At 49.0% G+C, this 17525-nt stretch overlaps 1 long non-coding RNA gene across 1 annotated transcript; it reads right to left on the minus strand.

Annotated features, from left to right (window-relative positions):
- Positions 1-10738: 10738 nt before the first annotated feature.
- On the minus strand, positions 10739-16815 carry LOC139186199 (uncharacterized). Its single transcript, XR_011569737.1, has 3 exons — positions 16246-16815; positions 13356-16007; positions 10739-13213 (listed from the first exon to the last, which is right to left on the minus strand). It is a non-coding gene; the product is annotated as an uncharacterized lncRNA (long non-coding RNA).
- Between the last annotated feature and the right edge of the window lie 710 nt (positions 16816-17525).

Here is a 17525-nt window from a genome sequence, read left to right on the forward strand (position 1 = left end):
TTTTTGCTCTGACTTCTTTCAGCCATTTTCTGAAGAGCCTTTGGAAACCATCCATTCTTGTAAACAGAAATCAACTGAGAGACTCCAAGGAGGTTTTTTTTTTCTCTCTCTCTCTGTGTAGGGCTTGTTCAGTCATGAATCAATGTCTTGTTCTGAGAGGAAGGTGTCAGCAACAAAAATTGGTTGTAAAAAGGATATTAAACTTTAGTATGCTCTTCATGGTGCCTCCTATTTCCCGTGGCCAAGGACAGAAACCTCGGAAGACACAGGGAGGGGAAGTTCCCCACCCACAACCCACCAGTCAGGACGCCAGGATTCCAGCTTCACAACAGAAGCCTGTAAAGTCAGTAGCCAACCCTTCTGAGGAGGGCACGGCAACCCACTCCAGTATTCTTGCCTAGAGAATCCCATGGACAGATGGGATTCTGCCTGTTCATCAGACAGACTACAGTCCACAGGGCTACAGTCCATAGCGTTGCAAAGAGTCGGACATGACTGAAGCAACTTAACACAGCACACACGGGCAGTGCCAGGCAGGGCTAAGTCAGGAGTGTTCGGTGGGCTGAGGGGGTGGAGGCTATGAACGCTGTCTCCACACCGTGATTATACCCGCCCTGAACTCCCTTCATCCCTTGGCCTCCTCCAGGTCATCAACTTGGGAATCATGACAGCCTCAGTGCCTGAGCTATCACTCAGACCGCTGTGTGTTGGGGAGGATGGGAGGGTGCAGGGTAGGGGGAGATGATAGCACAGAGTAGAGTTTGGTTTGAGAAATCTGGAGAACAAGAATGAAAGTTCTCATTACTGCCTCCTCATTAGAGCAGGACAGGGAAGCCCGGCGTGCTGCAGTCCACGGGGTTGCGAAGGGTTGAACATGAATGAGCAACTGAACAGCAACTGCTTCCCCACCTCCCACTGCAGCCCCTCCCTATGCTGCCCTTGAAATCTACTTCATCAGAGCAGAAATGATGCTATGCAGAACTCCCTCAAGAGCTGTAAGCCCATGCCTCTGCCACACTTGCATCAGTCTCCACCCTTGTTGGAATTCCCTCTGCATGGAACTGAGACCCACCAGCCTGCTCACCTCTGGAATCTTTCTCGTCACATCCTTGGGGAGGGGAAGGGGCCAGGATTGAAGAGGGATCTGGACCAAGTCGGGACCTCGGTCTTTAACTAAATTTAACCTTGATTCCGAGGACAGATATTTCCATTTGAAAGGATGTCTCAAAGGGAGCATTTGGTGTGCCTAGCAAACCATGGTGTAATTTGTGGCTTTTAACATTAGTCACCTCCCTGCTAGGGAAGAGGTTTGAAGTCCAGAAATAAGGATATTGCAGAAATGGACAAAACCACAGGGGAAAGGGTGGAGGAGCAGCTGCTGCCTTGCTTAAAGGTCACAAAGCTTTATTTGTACTTTAATATCCAGAGTCTAAGTGAGATAGACTGAGAGGTTACGATCCAAGTGAAAATTAGCTGAGGGCAACTGTGCCTTTTGAATTCTCTGAGTTGTGCTTGGCTGTAGAAGAATGCAAACCCTCTTAGCTATCTCTCTGTCCATGAGTATAGATGAGGAAGGAAAAGGCATTTATAAGAATAAACAGAAAGAAAAAATGCTAATTATTGGCATGGAATGGCAAGAAAAAATGATGGCCTTCCCTTCCATAGGGATTCTTAGAACAGGACAGATGTATGAGTTAGGTACAGATGCACGTGGAAACGGTTTTCTTCCCAGAGAATGTGATTCTGTGTTGTGCATAACCCCTAGTTCTCTGGACCACTAGAGTCTGAGTCAATCTAGGGATGCGGGATGCAGGAACCATGCTAGAGGCAACCCACTGGCTCTCAGCCCCCAACCCAGACACACTGTGGGAGCTCTGACCTCCTTCCTCCTAGCAGAGTCTCTGAGAGGTCACATCTTCTCCTTGTGATTAATTCAGATTTCGTGTCTGTTTCCAGCCTGTGACTTATCGGCCTTAATCTGTCCCCTCTTGTGTTGCTGATGATCACTCCTGTATCTGTCTCAACCTGATGGCTCTCCAGCCATCGATGTTGGCATCCCTTCAGGGGATGTTCACAGAGGAGGAGATGCTGAGTGTTTGTAATAAAAAGAGGGGCTCTGCTTTCTCAGTTTCTGGTCAAATTTCTCCTGGTGGAGATACACAGGTTCTCCCACGGTTGAAGGATGTATATGAGCACACTTTCTCCTGACACGTCTCCAAACAATAGTCACCTTGAGTTCCAGGACAGATGCTGGGAACAATAACCAATCTATACCGAGTGCCTTTATGCACTAGATGCCCTGCCAACCGCTTTACATGCATTAACTCAGTTGACCTTTGCTTCAAGCCTGTGAGGTAGGAACTGTCATGTTCCTACTCTACATGTTGGCAGACACCCAGCACCTCAACTCTCTGACCTCAAGGTGACAGGGTAGGAGGTGGCCTGGTCTGCTTTTGCTTCATTGTTGTAACCAACCCTCAGTTTCACTGTTATGTCACATCAGGTGCCCTTGGGTCATTAAGGCCATGATTCTCCAGTGGACATCAGACTTCATTATATTACATGTGTTGATAGCTTTGATTTTCTTTCAGTTACAATGCAATTAAGAAAATATGAATGAAGACTCAAGAAATAGAAGATGCAATCTGAGCAATAACAAAAGCTGAGATAGTTGTTAGGGAACCGTTGACTGAAACCACTTGCCTTGGCCAGGCATGATGATAACCACGTGCATGAGTTATCTCACAACAGGAGGTCCCGATAAGGAACACAGTGCTGAAACTCACCGGGAGAATGCAGGAGAAGCTGGAAGGAGGGAGGAGGCACCAGCCAATTATATGTCCTACTAAGCTCCCAGAATCCTTTGCGCCAGTGTCCATCATGATTGAACAGTGCATGTGCCACCAGGAAGGACCCTGAGTCAGATCAATATGGATGAAGCAAGATGATTGGTCAGAGACAACCTGGAAACTAACCCCATCACCATAAAACCTGAGACTGCGAGCCACATGGCAGAGCAGTCCTCCTGGGTTCCCTCACCCTCCTGCAGTCCATTTGGGTGCCCCAATATAGTCTTTTGCTTTGTCAGTATGTGCATTTCCTTGGACAATTCATTTTGAAATGTTAGATAAGAGCCCGCTCTCAGGCCCTGGAAAGGGTCCCCCTTCCTGCAACATACTGGGTATTTAATATCATCATTTTCTGTTCTGTGAGGACTCAGTCCTCATTACAGCCCTAGGAAGTAGGAACCATTATTATTCCCATTTTATAGGCACAGAGAGGTTAAGTGACTGGCCCAAGATTGCACAGCTCTTCTTGGAGAAGCCAGCATTCAAATCCAGCAATAATGGGAGTCTATTCCTTGCAAATGCCAAGTTCAACAAAGCTTTCAACCTTCTTGTATGCTTGCTTTTTATCTCACTTTAGAAAAGAATACACCAAAAAGATCAGAATTAAGATGAGAAGCAGCTAAGAGGAGGGACTCAAATCCAGGGAGGGATGCAGAGTTCAGGTTTTCTGATTGGTCCCTCCTTTTGGTTCATCAGAGAATGCTATACTGCGCATAAATTGTAACAAAATTGAAGAGACAAGTGTCCTACTGCTGCTGCTAAGTCACTTCAGTCGTGTCTGACTCTGTGCAACCCCATAGATGGCAGCCCACCAGGCTCCCCCGTCCTTGGGATTCTCCAGGCAAGAACTGTGGAGTGGGTTGCCATTTCCTTCTCCAATGCATGAAAGTGAAAAGTCAAAGTGAAGTCTCTCAGTCGTGTCCGACTCTTTGCAATCCCATGGACTGCAACCTACCAGGCTCCTCCGTCCATGGGATTTTCCAGGCAAGAGTACTGGAGTGGGGTGCCATTGCCGAGAAGGACACAAATACAGCCCTGTGGGGGCTTAGGTAACACAACACTCCCTGCCTGCTTCTGCCCACAGGAGACAACACTGAGTTAGGTCTCAAACAATCACTAGGATCTAGTATCTCCATGGATGGAGACAGGAAAGATGTCTGGGAACACTCTCTGGAGAAGGAGGGCTTCTGGTGCAAGTGTCCTGGGATCCAGAAGTGGTTACTGAGACCCATGGACCAAGGAGGAAGTAATGGATGATTCCAGAAGAGAAGATGCCTGGATTTATGAGAATGACCAGCAGGTGAAGGTTGGCAATGTTTCTAGCCCACACAAGGGCCTTCAAAAGCCCTTGGTAGTGACCCAGCGGGGGTCTACTTCAATCTGTCTGCAGGCACCCTGTGTATCTGTTTGTCAGGATGTCCTGGTTTACACCAGCTATCTTGGCATCCCACCTCCCATCCACTTTCATGGACAAAGAATCATATGGCTACTCTGTATCTGGCAAGTTCAAAGAGCCTACAGGTAGGGCCCAACACTTTGGTGCATTGAAAGTGCTCAAGAAACTGTGTTTTTTAAAAACCTGTGTCACAAACACTAGCTAAGCATTGTAAAGAAGATGGGTCTCAGATATCAAACTTGTAAGTGATTGCAACCAAAAATAGTTTTGAAAGCTAGAGTCAGTTGTTCTTCCTACACCTTATTTGGTCTGGGCCCAACTTAATACAAAATAATCTCAGTTGGTATCTATCAGAAAGATATACAGGAAAAGCCAGGCTTTGATAAATAAATAGCCTTCTGTCTATCCGCAGCCAGTTAGAGCAAGGAAAAAGCTTACCAAAGGCTTATAACACATATTGGCACAATCTGATAGTGCTAACTTTTATCCAGAAACCTTTGAGCTTAAAACAACTGTATTCCAAGAAGTTAATTGAAACCACATAGAGTTGTCAGGGAGCTTAAAAATCAAACACACAGTAACTTTGAAACAATGAGACTTACTAATTGTGGTAGACAAGTTGGCCAGTTTTTGCAGAGGAGCCAGACTATTTGTAGATGAGCTAAAACACTTTCAGGAAAGAAAGAAAATTGCAGAGTGTTCACAGAGCAGAGGGCAGGACAAGGAGGGGGCAATTCTAATCGTCCTTTCAACTTGGACATGGAATCTGTCTACAGGGATTCCCTTGGGGGTACGTGTGAGCTTTTTTTTTTAGCCTTATTTAGTTGATTGATGCTGTGTTGTTGCTGGGGTTTATTACTATGTGAAGTTGAAAGGCTTGATGTTAATGCATCTTAAACTTCAAGCCTCACCACAAACACTCCTGTTTTAAACTTGACTGTGCTGGGCAGTGTGCTTTGATCGGGTGGCCGTCTGGCTTGTGTGTTTCTGTTGTTCCCCAAGCACGTGATGTGACAACTGAGGCAATGAACCCGCTTTCTCTCCGTCTCTCTTCTGATTCTTTGGTTGTTTGTTCATTGAAAGGTGAGTAAATGATAACAAAAATATTAATAAAGCCCCCCTTAAAGTCTTATATTTAAAAGAACGTGTAACCAAAACCACAAATAAAGCAACTTGAACTCATTTACACTATGAGTAGGGAACAATGACTTTGGACCTGCCCTAATTTTGGATTCCAGATTCCAAACACTTCATAAAATATGACCAGCCGCGTGAAATCACAGGGTATGTACTGTGGGAATTATATTCATAGGGAGACGTTGTTTTCAACAGTTCCTGCTGGCAAAGCCAGACTTCTCACCGCCAACTTTAACCTTGTCAAATAAAACCATTCCAGGTAGGGAGGTTGGCGAGACGTCAAGGTATATTTGAAACCTAAAATTTGACTCTCCAGGGTAGGGGGAAATCATATATTCATTTATGCTCTGTTATGGCATATATTATGTATTTTTAAGGAAAGAAAAGGCTGATCACTTCCTTTTTATGTGTATTATCTAAACGAACTCAAATATTAGGTGTCAGTGAAATGCCAGATGACCAATGAGATCAGCTACATGAAAATATACAGTTCCACTCTTCTAAATGAGTAGCTCTTTTATCCTAATAAATGTTATTAAATATATGCAGAAAAGGTTCTCTCATAAATAAAATTCAACTTATTTTCAGATGCTAAGGATCTGAGAAGACCCTCAGGGGAGGAAAAAAAAAGGCTTGCAAACTTATTTTATTCCCAGATAATTCCTGCACATGTTAAATGTAGTAGGTGCAAACAATGGCATCAAATACTCTGTCAGAAATCACTCAGGGAAAGCAAGAAAGTATATGCTCTAATTCATTCAGTAGCTATTTTCATAGTCAAGGAAGGCTGAAGACGCTAAGCTTCATCCCAGCACAAACCATCTTTATTCAGGATCAGACAGATAGAATACCTGGGTGCCAAGTTCAATTCCAGACCATCAAACACAAATGCATAGATGCCTGGGCTATGACCATGGGCCAGGTACCGTGAGATCCTGGGTATGTTAATGAACCATACCATAGGGGCTAGAGTGGTGGCCCCAAAGGGATCGGATAGGATCTTTTCTGGAAGAACGGTCTTTGCAAAGGTAATCAGTAATTATGATGGGGATCTTTAGATGAGGTCATCTTGGATTAGCTTGTGCTCGTGCTTAATTGCTTAGTTGTGTCTGACTCCGCAACCCCATGGACTGTAGCCTGCTGGATTAGCTAGGTGTTCCCTAAATCCAGTGGTAAATGATTTTATAAGCAACACACAGGGACTTCCCTGGTGGTCTGGTAGTTAAGAATCCACCTGGCAAGGCAGGGGACTTGGGTTCGATCCCTGGTCAGGAAACTAAGATCCTGAATGCACTGGGGCAGCTAAGCCAGTGCCCTCTGGACCCTGTGTGCCACATCTAGACAATCTGTGCTCTGCGATGATGGATCCCACATGACCCAACCAAGATCCTGCGTGCTGTAGCTAAGAGTAAACACACCCAAATCAATAGATATTTTTAAAAAACTGAAATGATAAACTTTAAAAAGAGAGAGAGAAACACAGAGGAGAGATAGGCAGCAAGAAGGAGAAGGCATGGAAAGATGGAGGCAGAGACTGGAGTCTGGGAACATCTGGAGCCACCAGAAGTTGGAAGAAGAAAGGGATATTCTTTGAAGCCTCCCGCAGGACTGCGACCATGCCAGCTCTTCCATTTTGGATGTCTCCCTCTGGAACTGTGAGGGGATAAATGTTGTTTCAAGCCATCAAGTTTGTGGTCATTGTTATAGCAGTCCTGGGAGATGGATACAAGCACCCTCCCAACATTTGGAGCTTGAGGACAAATTTCAGGGCAGGGAAAGTGAAAGTGAAGTCACTCAGTCATGTCCGACTCTTTGTGACCCCACAGACTGTAGCCTACCAGGCTTCTCCATCCATGGGATTTTCCAGGCAAGAATACTGGAGTGGGTTGCCATTTCCTTCTCCAGGGGATCTTCCTGACCCAGGGATCGAACCCGGGTCTCCCACATTGTAGGCAGATGCTTTTACCATCTGAGCCACCAGGGAAGTCCACTCAGGGCAGGGAGAGGATAGAAAAAATTTACTTTAGAAATAGCTTTTTCACGGCAAAGAAAATAACAGGCAGAAAAATAGAAAAATTAATTGTGTGTGTGATTAAAAAAAAAAAATCCAAGCCAGTTCAGGACCCACACACGTATCTTTTGGATCCTCCAACCCCAAATGCTGGAGTCCTGGGCTGTTGGGCTTGGCATGCAGCCTGGATTTTCTGCCTTTCCACACAGAGCCAGACGCATCTTTACAAGAGGCCCTGAAGAGTAGGCTTGAGTAGGAAATGCTTTCTTGTACATGCTTATTTATAGACAGCATATGTGGAATAAGGGACTTGGAAATTCATGTGCATGTGTGAAGATCCTCAGCGAAGGCCTGGGTGCACCCACAGCAGGGGTTCAGCTGCACTGGGGGTGTCTGGCACACTGGTGAGTTGGATTGGACCAGAGACCAAAGCAGTGCTATGAAAATTCTTGCTAGAAAATTCCTCCTTCGGCAGGATTTTTACCCAGAGGCCCAGGCATTGACTTCCCACATCTGTAAACTTCAGAGTTTGTCTATGAAACGCTGCATGTGTGCACGCACAGTTCTGAGACAGAGTTCAGGGCTTATTATTGATACTACCCTTTGGAAAGTCTCTGTGACCATGCCCCCCCTCCCCCCAACCCCAAATGTAAGAAACCAGAGGAAGACTTAGTTAGCAAGACCCATGAGAACAGCCTCAACGGTCAGAGAAATTCTAGTTCCAAAGACACAGCTTCTACTCAGCGGGGCTCCTGGAGTCAAGGTTGGGTTCAAAGTGATGGGAGAAGACCAAGCAGTGACTGGAAGGCTGGCATGTGGAGGTCCGAGTGGCCTCGCTTCAGGACCCCGTCAGGGGCCGATGCAGCAGGGAAGGCCATTGTCCATCCCCCCCTGCCAAGCATCCTACAAAGGTTTGGCATACCGAGCCTTTGGTAACCGCTACAGAAACTGGCTGCACCTACAGAGCAGAGCACACAGGCGATGGCCCTGGAGACCCCAGAGATGGTGGGAGAGCTTCAGGGGGCTGAGTGTCCTGCCACAGCCGAGGGGACGATGGAGGCAGCAGCATTCAGGTGCCCATATTCCGGCGGTCGTGTGCTGCAAACTCATGGCCACCTGCAGATGTGATTGTGTTCAGGTGACATACTGCTGTGACAGAGGATTTGCACCCCACAAAATTATATAAATATATTTAGGTTGATCAGTGCTCATTACACTGGGGATAAGTTTTAATGCTTAGTCATTTTTGAAAAAAAGAAATCCCCTAGATTCCTGCTAAAATTCTTATGACCAAGATAGTGATGTCCATGCTTATTCCCTAATGGGCCTACAGTACCGTTTGCCCTGAGCATCATGGAAAAAGAACTGGAGGCACATCTCTGGAAATCATGATTGGGTGGTATTTTCAGATTTCTGGTCGACCTCTGCTGTGTGGCCTATGGACTAAGAAGGCATTCTACCCACTGGGGCTGATGCTGCTAGCCTCTCTGTTCCAGGTTTGTCCAGAGCCTTTTTTCATTGAGATAAACAGGAAAATCAGACCCTTTCTTAAAACACTAGACAAAAAAAAAAGCAAAAAACCCATAAATGTATAGTTTTTGTTTTGTTTTTTTTTTATGGCCTCAACAAAGGCAGGTAGAGACAAGAATACATATTTATACAGAACGTTTTTTGACAAAATAGAAAAGGACCTTTGAGAGTTCCCATTTTATGATTTGCTTAAGAAACAAAAAAGCTAAAGCCTCAGCCACAGTCTCTATTGAAAAAGAACAGAAAAGAAGAAAAAAAAATCAGAGAAGAGGAACTAGTTGGAAAGTGGAGTGAATGCTGGCTTCCCTGGGCCCACTCAAGCCTGTCACCATGGAGACTCCTGAAGGTTCCAGGAATGACTCACGCGATTCGCTGGTGGAGACTTTGAAATGGAAGCAACACCGCAGCACAAAGGCTAACTTAGTCTGCAGCCCTTGAAGAAGGAGCCTTTGACTTCTGACTGATGCCCAGAATGCGGAATTTGGGCTGCAGCGCTGCTGACAAGATGCCCTTTGCTTCTTCTGGGTCCTCATTATGGCGGGGGGTGGGGGAGGGTTCTTGCCTCCAAGAGCAAAGGTCAAGAAAATACTTTCGCCTGGTTGCCTGGGATGGGGCTTTGGCACCACTGTGGGGGGAGCAGGGATGTAAAACCCGAGTGTGTGAATGCTGGGAAGGCAAGGCTGCCATGCGGGGGGCTGAAGCCAGGGACAGGTGGCCCAGGATGGTGGCAGGGCGCTTTTCAGAAGCTCCAGGTTGGGGACAGGTAGTGCAGGCGCCGTGAGGCTGCTGAAGCTTGGTTCCAGGGCTGCCCCCGTGGCTGTGGGACACTCGATCACGTTAGGTTCTTCAGAACTCAGGGATGCAGGCGCCAGGCTGAGCGGCCTTGGACTTCACCTCCACCTTAGCAAGGATGTAAAGACAAAGAGCCCTGGGAGGAAGCTCAAAGGAAGCCGGTCTATGTGCAGAGTTATGTCTGCTGAACACCCTGAAATCACCTCGGGGCAACCGTGGCACTGGGAAAGCACCGGCCCGGGGTTCTGGGGAACCCACACAGAATGACCTGCATGCGCTCAGAGGCCTTCTCTCTCAAGAGCTTCCTAGCCTGTGTAGCAGATCCTCTTGCAAAAAAAGGCTACCCTGGGGTCACATGAGACGTGTGCGTTCAGTTGTGCCTGACTCTGCGACCCCAAGGACTGTAGCCCGCCAGGATCTTCTTCTTTGGATTCTCCAGGCAAGAATACTAAAGTGGGTTGCCATTTCCTCCTCCAGGGGATCTTCCCAACCCAGGGATCGAACCCACATCTCTGGCATTTCCTGCATTGGCAGGTAGGTTCTTCCCCACTGAGCCACTTGAAAAACCCATCCTGGGGGCCACATCAGTTCCCAAACTGGGGGGTGGGGGTGGGACCAGTGTCCCCTTCAAGGGAACATCCAGGGGTCCCAGCCCCTGCAGGCACATTGGTCAGGCTGGCCGTCCCCTCCATCCCACCCTCCTCTCTGGTTACAGCCAAGACCACCAGCCACGGAGGGAAAACTAAGGAGGGAGAAAACCTCCTGGGGTCAGGCCCAGGCCTTGTCTCAGACTGAGCAAAAGCAGTGAGCCTGGGACTCGGGTTGCCCCCACCACGGTCATAAACCGTTCACCAGAATTCCAGGGTCTGAGATGCAAGGAAACAGTGCCCCTTTCTTCCCTCGAAGCGGAAAACCACAGGGAAGATGTGTATTTGTCCTCCTCCGCCCTGAATCGCCCTGGCCTGGGGGACCACACCTGCTGAACCAGGAGAATGAGGAAGAAATACAGGTCTGAGCAGAGACTCCTCTCAACGATTTATTCTGATTTCCCGACAAGTGAGTTAATTGGATGGGCCCCCGTGACAGACATTCCATACTCAGATTCATAGCTTTCTGCCAAAACAACATATTGTGTGCTGCTATATTTTCCGAGTCGGAACTGGGAGCTGACGTGGCTCCTGAGCAGTTTCATGTGGGAGAAGGGAGACAGGACGTGCAGAACAAAGACGGCTGCTTCAGACGTGACGGGTGGCCTGGCAAGAAGAGCCGGGGGGCCTGTCCCCTGCCCTTTGCAGTGGCACATGCTCCTTTTGCCGTGTCCTTGTGGCTCTGCCTTTGTGGGGTTCAAGTTCAAAGGGAGACACAGAACAGAGGCTGGTTGGGGAGCCTCCCCACCTGGGACCTCACTGCAGCCTGGGAAGGATGGGGGTTGCCTGGCAGGACCTCCGTGGGTGTGGCCGACACTCAGGGAGGGCAGGTCCCTGCCACGCGGTTCCGGCCTGTGTCTCCATCCAGTGTGCCCATGCAAGACCCCTAGATTTTCCCAAAAGCACGGTGTCCCCCAGCTGCCACTTCCCCAGGGAGGCAGGGTCCCAGCCGCACAGAGTGAAGGGCCAGGGCAGGCTCAGGGCCGCTTCTAGTGGGTTCCTCTCCCTTTCAGCAAAAATGTAACGACTGCCTCCTGTGACGAGATATTACCTCCCCTCTGAAACATCTCTCTTCGTTTTCTGGTGTTTTCCATCCCTCCCCGTGTTCCTTCATCCATATGCCGGGGTCCTCAGCTCCCGCCAGTCCTGGCCCCTGCCCCGGCCCCTGCACCATCACGGAGCACCAAGCAGTGACGCCAAGGCCCCAGCTCTCCTCCCAGCGCTTGGGCTCCCCACCACCCTTCAGCCTCCGTGGCAGCTGCTGTCAGTCTTAAACAGGCAGAGAGAGACTGCTGCCTTCCTGGGAGATGGGGGTCTATAGACTTTGTTCACCATTCGGGCCCCAGAGTGCTCAGCAGGGAGCAAGCAAATGCCACCCTGGAGTGCCCTTGAGACAGAAGGCACATGCACGACTCCACCCCAAAGAGCCCCCCAGGGCCCCCTCCCAGACCGCCCCCCCGACAGTGTGGGCCACTGAGCTGTGTGGACTCCCCAAACTTCTGCTGTCACTGTTCTCACCTCCATGACCTCAGACCGCGCTCAGCCCCCAGGAGCACCTACTGGCGTCGTGTCCGGGCTCTAGTGACACTCCTCTCTGGACCCTCTCTGGACCCACCGTCTTGAAGTCCTTGGGTTGTTGCCAGTGCTTCTTTAGGCTTTTTCATCACACTGGAAACCTCTCGAGGACAGAACCACGTCCTCTGTTTCTCTGATGGCTCCCAGGAAACTCCTTCTGTGGGCTCCTCCCACCACCTCTCTGAGATGCACCCTGTCAGGTCTCTTCCCAGTCCCCCCTTCCACTGGGCCTCTGGTCTGGGGGCTCAGTCCTCTCATGGTCCCTTCTCCCCTCTCCATTTATTGGAGAAGGAAATGGCAGCCCACTCCAGTGTTCTTGCCTGGAGAATCCCAGGGGCAGGGGAGCCTGGTGGGCTGCCGTCTATGGGGTTGCACAGAGTCGGACACGACCGAAGTGACTTAGCAGTATTCCATTTTGTGTATATACCCCATCTTCTTTACCCATGCATCTATTGATGGACATTTAGGTTGCACCTACGTCTTGGCTATTGTGAATAGTGTTGCTATGAACGCAGGGGTGCGTGTATCTTTCGAGTCATAGCTTGGCCCAGGTATATGCACGGCGTGGCATTGCTGGACCCGTGTGGCAACTCCGTGTAGTTTTCTGAGTACCCTTCACACTGTTTTCTACAGTGGCTGCAGCGATTTGCATTCCTACTGACAGTGTAGGAGGGTTTCCCTTTTCACCAGAGGTTGCTGTTGGCCTGTAGGCATATTTGCCTTGGCACACATAGTGTTTCATGAAAATCCCGATTTCTGGCTTCTTTTGAAAAATCAGTTGGTATGCCAACCCCAGGCTCTCTGCCTCCACTGGCAAAAGCCTGGCTGGAGCAGGGTCAGCCGGCCTCCCTGGGAGGGTCCTGCACACTGCAGGTGGCCTCGGCCCCCAGCCAGCTTAGCTACTGATGTCATCTTCCTGACCTCCCCAGGGCTGTGAGTAGGTGACCTCAGGTGGCAGTAGGAAGGCCAGACTTTCAAAGGGGCACTTTCCACTTGCCCAAAATCTGAGCTGTGCCGAACTTTGTTAGGTGGAGTGTGGACCGCAAGCCGAATTCCTTTTGCCGTGAAGGGTCTGGTTTCCATACTCCTATTTTTTCCCTCCAGGCTTCCCAGGTGGCTCAGTAGTACGGAATCCGCCTGCCAATGCATGAGATGAAGGAGACGCAGGTTCAATCTCTGGTTTAGGAAGATGTCCTAGAGAGGGAAATGGCAACTCACTTGCAGTATTCTTGCCTGGAAAATTCCATGGACAGAGGAGCCCAGTGGGCTGCATTCCCTGGGGTTGCAAAGAACCAGACATGACTGAGCAACTGAACACACACCACACACACACACCACACACACACACACACACACACACACACACACACATTTTATTGCTCCAGAAAAACACAGCTAGATCAAGTGATCTTACCTACCTTCAGGGGAAATCAAAAGGTTTCATCAGGTATTAAAGCACAAGCTTCTTTCTCAGAATCACCAACTTGGCTACACAGGATCACTCGATGATTTCTGCCTAATGAAAAATCCAGAGCAGGAGGCTGGGGTCTGACAGAGCCCGTTTGGCTATTTACTCCGGTGCTAATCACAGTCATGTTTACAGGAAAATGCCCTCATCGGTCTCCAGCAGCTCCAACCACTCAGCCATGTGAGAGCTGTCTTCAAAGTCAATTGCCTGTCATTCTGCTGATTTATGTTGAGCAACTGCAAGGCCCCCTCAAGGTATTTGTAGCGGCTTGATGATTCCCAGCTTATAAAGTGGCAGTGGGCAGAATATTTCGGTTCAAATTCCCATCAGGACAGACTTTTAAATCCCCGGCTCTGCTGCTCGTATTTGCAATGTGAGCACTTTAGATAAGCAGAAACCGCCGCACCCTAAATGCTGAGGGGAAAGTGCAACCTGGGTGTCTTCAAATAGAGCCTGAACCCAAATCTTCTTTCAGACTTTGGCTGGAAAGGGATTCCAATGGTTTTTTAAAATCGTGATCGCATATGCCTTTTCCCAAGAAATCCTGAAAACGGAGGCTGGTTGAGAGCTATCAGATAAGATTAGAGGAGTCTGAATGCCTTTCCCTTCCCTCCCACCTGCATTCTTATGCTGCAGCCAGCAGAATCTGACTTCTTTGGAATAGCTTGCCCTCTGAAAGAAGCAAAATAAAAATATAACTGAAAAGGGTGACCTAGAGCTTCCCAGGTGGCACTAGTGGTAAAGAATGTGCCTGCCACTTCAGGAGACGAAAGAGACATGAGCTTGATCCCTGGGTTGGGAAGATCCCCTGGAGGAGGGTATGGGAACCCACTCAAGTATTCTTGCCTGGAGAATCCCATGGACAGAGGATCACAGAGGGCTACAGTCCATATGGTCACAAAGAGTTGGACACATCCAAAGCAACTGAACATATGCACATCAAATGTCTAACTCTTTCATTTCTAGTTTAGCTTCCATTTTAATAGAGTGGAGCCTCCCTTCTGATCCAATCTCTCTCAACCTCTTTTCCACCCCATAGAAAGTGCTAGAAGGATCCAGATCCCAGGAAGCCAGCCTTCCTCTGCTAATGCTGGGAGGTGAGACAGTAGGTTCTTACTGAAACTCACCCAGCGTCCTGCAGGGAAACCTTCCAAGCTTTGTCCCAGCAGGGAGTCATCGAGAGGTGAAAATGGATTCATCTTTTATGTTCTCCCATCTTGCATTTGGAAGTCAGACACCCATGATTTATGGATTGCCTACGGCTTATATTGCCTGTATTTCTGCATTGCTAGTTCGCTGGGATAATAAAGTTTCACAATGTTAGGGCTGCAGGGAGATTTAGAGATCTTGTTCTCTGTGTAAAGAAACAAGTCTGGTGATGTCCCCTAAATCAGTAGAGCCCAAGGATCCTTAAAAACCCACACATGTGAGAGACTGAGTCATCTGAATTGAGGCCGACTCCAAAGGATGCTCCATTGATTCATCTCCCTGTCATCCTTCTCCAGCTCCCACTTAGAGAAAGTGTGTATTTCTTCCATTTGGAAAAAGACAGCTCAGCCGCACCAGGTCTTTACCCTCATTCTTCTCTTTATATCCCAAGTGTCTCTTCCCATGTTCCCATCACCTGCCCAATGTGGCCAGTTCCAAACTAGCTCCCTGCTTTTGTGCTTAGATGGATGCTTTTCTGAAGCTTGTTCTAGACCAGTTTTCACAGCCTCCTCTCGGTTGGGTCCTTCAGCTCCTGAAACCCGGTTCCCTGCTGCCTGGTTGTAAATTGTTATGCCTTGGAAGTGCCACTGGGTGGCAATATTTCAGAGTATTCCTGAGCCGGCGACGTGGCTCTGGGCTGGGCTGGTGGTTTGTCTTGAGCAGAACAAACCCAGCCAGTCTGGCTGTGTGAACAGGCAGAGCAAAGAGGCTTACCCTGATGCTCGAGAAATTGAGGATGAGATATTCCGGAGTTGAGGGCACAGGTCTGACTGCTGTTTGTATTTTCAGAGCTTGCTCGAGCCACAAAACTGACTCCTGCCCTTCTTCTAACAAAGGACCTTCAAATCCCAAGGCTATTAGGGAGGTGTCCTCGAAAAGAATGACCATAACCCTCTGCCCTCCCTGTTATGATTTTTCAACCAATCATCAGGCCCTGATTCATCCATGAAAACAACAACCGAAGAGGAAAAGGCGGCCCTTGTGAGCGCTGTGTGTTTGCTGGACAGGAGGGTAATGGCTTAATCCTTCTAATGGCCTTGGTCGCTGCAGGATATTAGCTATTAGAAGAGTCTGCTGCAAGGGGGGCCCTGGGGAAGGTAGGGCCGGCCATCTGCTGATTACAACACACCCGAGGAACAGAAAGAACGTTTAAAGAGACACTGTCTGTCTCCTCAGACACACATAATTGCTTTGTCATTTAAAAGGTCCACGTAGGGCTTGAGTTTTAGCATCCAAATTATTTGCATGGCTCAGACTAAATGCAAGGGCGCTGACTGGAGACACTCCCAGGAACTGTTTGTTTCCACCCCTCTCGCTTTCTGAACAGAACTTCTCTGGGGACGACAAGGAATGTGGGCTAACACGCTTAAGCATTTGCATCATAGGCTGGATTCTGTGGAAGTCAAACCAAATGTTTTTATTATAAACAAGTCAGCCTGAGACTGAACTGTGAAGGACCCATTTGATTTCCAGGCCTCCCGCCCCAGCCCCGCGCTCCTCGCAGGAAGAGTCCCTGCATGCCTGGCCTCCTGCAGTTCCCCTCTAGTTCCTCTAGTTCCTTTCTCATTTATTTTAGTTACATTTCACTTTCCCTCCCAGGCCCGAGAGGAAACAAAAGGGAAGGAGCTCACCTGGAGTGTCAGAAAGTCACAGGAGAAGGCAGGTCTTCTCTGGGAAAGCTGGGAGCAGGCAGCCTCGCCACCCAGGTGGTCGAGGCCAGGATGGAGAGGTGAACAGGTAGATCTCTGGCTTCTCCTCCCAGCCAGACCCTGCTCAATACAGCGACACCTGTTGTCACATCCAGGAATTTTATACCTCAACTCAGTGAGAAGGCGGAGAAGGCAATGGAACCCCACTCCAGTACTCTTGCCTGGAAAATCCCATGGACGGAGAAGCCTGGTAGGCTGCAGTTCATGGGGTTGCTAGGAGTCGGACACGACTGAGTGACTTCACTTTCACTTTCCACTTTCATGCATTGGAGAAGGAAATGGCAACCCACTCCAGTGTTCTTGCCTGGAGAATCCCAGGGACAGGGGAGCCTGGTGGGCTGCTGTCTCTGGGGTCGCACAGAGTCGGACACGACTGAAGCGACTTAGCAGCAGCAGCAGCAGTGAGAAGGAAGATGTGGAGGATGGAAGTGCTGATGGTGGTGTTTAGTTGTGAAGTCGTGTCCGACTCTCTTGCAACCCCGTGGACTGTAGCCCACCAGGCTCCTCTGTCCATGGGATTCTCCAGGCAAGAATACTGGAGTGGGTTGCCATGCCCTCCTCCAGGGGGGTCTGCCCAACTAGGGATCAAACCCACCTCTCTTGCTTGGAGGATGTAGTTATTATCAAATGCATCCTGTCATTGCACAGAATCAAGCATCTGCTCTCTGCATCCAGAGAATGTAGAACCTTAGGGAGACATAGCTCCAGAACACTGAGGGGCAAGTGCTGCCCGTGTGAGGGGCATGGGCTGTCCTATAAATGTCCCAGGCAGTAGGGGGTGCAGGTGTCCAAGGAAATGATGAAGTCAAGGAAATCTCAAAGGAGAGGTGAGACTGGAGTTGGACCTTGAAGGAAGAGTAGACTTAGCCAACAGAGGGGAGGAGGAGGGTATTCCTAATGGAGACCTTGCACGAACACAGTGTAGAAAGCAGGAACGTTCAAGAATAAGAAAGCACCCTGTGTGGCTGCCGCTGAAGGGTCTGAGAAGCACACTAGGAGAAAGCGCAGGAGAAGCAGGCACAGGTCAGATCTGGAATCTCTGCAGTTGGTATTTTTAGACTGCAAGGAACAGTCACTTAATTCACCTGAAGTGACGGAGTTGAATCTAAGATGTGACGGGTAAGGACAGGAGGGCAGGACACAGTCCTGTCTCCAAGGAGAGCAGGACAGCCACGGTGCTGAGCTCCACAAGACAGGAGAAG

The sequence above is a fragment of the Bos indicus genome, chromosome 12 (assembly GCF_029378745.1).
Source record: "Bos indicus isolate NIAB-ARS_2022 breed Sahiwal x Tharparkar chromosome 12, NIAB-ARS_B.indTharparkar_mat_pri_1.0, whole genome shotgun sequence".
NCBI lineage: Eukaryota > Metazoa > Chordata > Mammalia > Artiodactyla > Bovidae > Bos > Bos indicus.